Consider the following 4619-nt stretch of genomic DNA (forward strand, 5'->3'; position numbering starts at 1 on the left):
AGTGGGTTTCATTTCATGTATGCAAGGTTGGTTTAACATTCAAATCAATAAGTGTAATTCACTATACAAATAGAATTAAGAACAAGAATCAAGTGATCCTCTCAATAGATGCAGAAAAGGACTTTGATAAAATGCAGCACTTATTTATGTTAAATATACCAGCAAAGTCACCAGTACAAGGAACTTACTTCAACATTGTAAAGGCTATATATGACAAACTCAAAGCCAACATTATACTGAACAGAGAAAAAGTGAATGCATTTCCTCTAAAAACAGGAACAAGAAAAGCACTCCTTGGCATTAAATCTGAAATAGACCCCAATATAATACTGGGTGATTTCAACACACTCTTATCACCAATAGACAGGCCATCAAAACAAAATCAATAAAGATATTTTATGGAGATCCCTTAAAAAAAAAAAAAAACTAGGAATGGAAACCAGTGTATAATCCACTTGTCCCACTCCATGTTCTTTTTCCAAAAGAACTAATAAAAAGCATACTAAAGTGGTACAGCCACCTCAATGTTTATAGCAGCACAGTTCACAATTGCCAAAGTATGGAATCATCCCAGATGCCCCTCAGTAGATGAATGGATTAAGAAATTGTGGCATGTATGTACAATGGAGTTTTACTTAGCCAATTAAAATAATGAAATTACGACATTTGCTGGTAAATGAATGAAAATGGAAAACATCCTACTAAGTGGAATAAGTGAATCAGAAAATCAAAGGTCAAATATTTCGTCTTATATGTGGAAGCTAGAGCAAAATAAAGCAAAGTTGGAGGGCAGGATCAGGTATCAATGATATAGGGAAGATCAGTAAAGTATAAGAAGGAGATGGAGAGGGAAAGGAGGGGATGGGAAAGTGGAGAAAACACAAAATGGATTTTAAAAAATCATGCTATGTGCACATACCACAGGTAATTTCACCTTTATGTATAAGTGGAGAAAACCAATAAAAAAGAAATAAATAGATGATCTAAAGGAAGATCAGTAGAGAAAGGTGAATGGAGGGAGGAAGGATGAGAAGAAAAGAGGGGGCATGAACTGAAATTTAATTCCAAGAATGTATGAATTTGTTAAGATGAACCCAACTACTGTGTGTAACTATAATGCTCTAATAAAAAATAAAATAATTCTTTTTATAATGATTAAAGATTCCATAAGGATATCCTCTGTATTATATCTGATAAGGTAATTTGTATCTATTTTGTCAAGTCTTCCTACAAGTTTATAAATTTTAATTATCTTTTCTAAGAGTTATCTTTATATATTATTTTTTATTTGCAAAATAAAAAATGTTAACACACAATAAAATAAATCTGTTGCTGTGTGCCACATGATAAATGAGAGAATGAATGATTGCAACAAAAACATTCCAACAATCTTCTCCCTGAGCCTGACAGCAGGACTTATTCAACCCATTTTCCAAAATATTACATCATCAAACCTATGATTTACCCAATTTTCCACTGAAAATAATTAATTTAAATATAAATGAACTAGATATTGTAATTAAAAGGTCTAAATATTCAACATGTGTAAAAAGCAAACAATATATCACACTTTAAATATCAGTACACTAATAGGTTAAAAGCAAAAGAAGAGGAAAATAAGCATAAGAAGTCAGAAGTAGAGCTATTAATATAAAATAAATTTCAAGAAAAAGTATCTTCAGGGGCTGGCATTGTGGCTGAGCGGTAGAGTGCTTGCCTAGCACGCGTGAGACACTGGGTTCGATACTCAGCACCACGTAAAATAAATAAAATAAAAATATTGTGTCCAACTACAACTAAAAAAAGTATTAAAAAAAGAAAAAGTATTTTCAGAGATAAGGAGGAACATTTCATAACCATAATAGGATAACTTCTTCAAGAAAGTATAACAATCCTAAATGTGTATGTACCTAATAACAAAATTTCAAAATACATGAAGTAAAAATTAATAAAACTAGAAAGACAAATCCATAATCATATTTGGAGATTTTAAGCCCTCTTACTTTGCTGGAAGAAGTAGTGATATAGAAAGCTTAACAACACTATCAGCCTCCTTGAACTACTTGTTATTTATAGAGAACTATACACAAAAATGACAAGTAGAAAATTAATAAGGATAGAATATATTCTGTCATAAAATAAGCTTTGAGAAATTTTAAAATTTTGAAATCATGCAGACTGTTGTTTCCTGCATGATTTATTACGTTAGAAATCACTTTAAGATATACAGAATCCCACCCCCATGTCTCAACTACTTTAAAATTAAATGGTACACTTATAAATATCTCACAGATCAAATAAGAAACCACAAGAAAAGCAAATAAAAAGTGCTTTGAACTAAGTGATAAAGCTTAAAATATCAGAATCTCTGGAATGAAATAGTACTCAGATGAACACTTATAACAAAGTGTTTGTATCAGAAAGAAGCTTGATTAACAAATTATTTTCAAATTAGGTCGTAGGAAGGAAAAAATAAAGAGTAGGAGCAGAAATATGTGAAACAGAAAAGAAATAATACAACTAAAAGTTGGTAAAAATCTAACAAGTCAAATCAAGAAAAAATATTAGTGGAAAGGGAGCTATCAAAACAACCCTTCAGATGCTAAAAATGTATTAAGGCAACATTACAATCGTAGAGCTTATATAACTTGTTCTATTTTAGAGGATAGAAACCCCTGAGATCCATGTAAGTGGTATGTTTTTTCCCATCCTTTCATTTTCAGTCTGTGGATGTCTTTGCCTATGAGGTGAGTCTTTTGGAGACAATATGTTGTTGGGTCTTGTTTTTTAATGCAGTCTGCCAATCTATATCTTTTGATTGATGGATTTAGGCCTTTAATATTTCAAGGCTATTATTGAGATATGATTTATATTCATGGTTATTTGGGTTTATTTCTAGTTTTTAATATTATTTAGTTTCTCCTCTGATTGACTATTCCTTTAGTGTAGTTCCTCCCTTCGCTGGTTTTCACTTTTTAAAAATTTCATCTTCATGGAATATCTTGTTGGGAATATTCTGAAGAGCAGGCTTTCTGGTTGTGGATTCTTTTAATTTGTGTTTATCATGGAAGGTTTTCAAGGGCTGGGGCTGTAGCTCAGTGGCAGAGCACTTGCCTAGCATGTGTGAGACACTGTATTCGATCCTTAGCACCACATAAAAATGAAACAAAATAAAGGCGTGCTGTCCATCTACAACTACAAAAACAAAATTAGAAAAAAAATTAGTTCAGCACAGTATCAGAGATGCTGTGAACCACTGGAGCCGCACAGCCTCTCAGAGATGGGCATGGCTTGCTAAAATGCCAATCAACCTCTTTGCCACAACAACCCATGCCACAACAAGAAGCAAGACTCCTCACTGAAACCTTATCCCTGCCTTTGATGTACTCCCCCTTAAATAAAGAATTGGAGCCATTTTTTAAAATTTTAGTTGTAGGTGTACACAATAATCTTTATTTTATTTTTATGTGGTGCTGAGGATCAAACACAGAGCCTCATGTGTGCTAGGCGAGCACTTTACCACTGAGCCACAATCCCAGCCCCAAATTGGAGTCATTTTAAAAAAGAGAATCAAGGGAAACAGAAAAATATATATAAAACAAAAATATAAAAAACATATATAAACAAAAAAAATGTATATAATGCAAAAGTTTAAATAAAAAGATTAAAAGAATATAAAACAAAACTAAAATACACTAATCAAACATCCTAGTTCACAAAAAACTTCTAAGAACTATCTTTTAAAGAATGGGTTTCTCTATTGTTTTCTTGTTTTCAATTTTACTGTCTTCTGCGCTTTATTTATGCCCTTCTGTTTTCTTTGTGTTTCTTTTGCTTTTGTTTTTCTGGTTTTTAGAAGTAGAAACTTAGCTTATGGATTTGAGATCCTTCTTCTTTTCTGATATAAACACTTAATGCTAAAATTTCCCTTTTCATATTCCTTTGCACCAGCCAAACATTTTTTGATATGCTGCAATTATATTTTAATTCAGTCCCACTTATTTTAAATTTTCTTTTATTTTTTCAGTTGATCCATTGATTATTTGTAAGTTTGTTGTATGTTTTGTAAGAATAGTTTTTCTTGTCTCCGTTCTTTTCTAGCTCGACTACATTATGGTCAGATAATGTACTCTATATGACTTCAGTTCTTTAAAATTGTTGAAGTTTGTTTTACGGCCCGAGGATGATCTGTATTCTTAATGCACCTGTTTCAATTTATCTGAATCCCTTCCGTGCTAATTTGCAATGTAAGGCTAGGAAATTGCTCCTCATCATCTCCATTTTACTTCTGTAGCTACAGAGAGCCAAGGTCTCAAAAAGAATATCAAGTTTCCTTGGCTCTGTTCTACAGTGGTTTTCAAGTCACAGATTAATTTCTTAGTTGCATTTCATGTAGTTGTCTTTAGGTGGCAGCAAAACATGACAAAAGGAGAACTAGCCCCTTCTTCCTCAACCCACTACGTTAAAAAAAAAAAAAAATGAAAGTAAAAGAAATGGGTGTATTTCTGCTGCCTTGAAAGCTGGGATACTCCCTTGAACAATGTCTTTTTAATATATCTGCCAATTTGAGAGATGAAAAAAGATTATTATTTTTTAAGTGGCCTTTAAAACTTGTTAGG

This window comes from Marmota marmota, unplaced genomic scaffold (assembly GCF_001458135.2).
Source record: "Marmota marmota marmota unplaced genomic scaffold, marMar, whole genome shotgun sequence".
Classification (NCBI taxonomy): domain Eukaryota; kingdom Metazoa; phylum Chordata; class Mammalia; order Rodentia; family Sciuridae; genus Marmota; species Marmota marmota.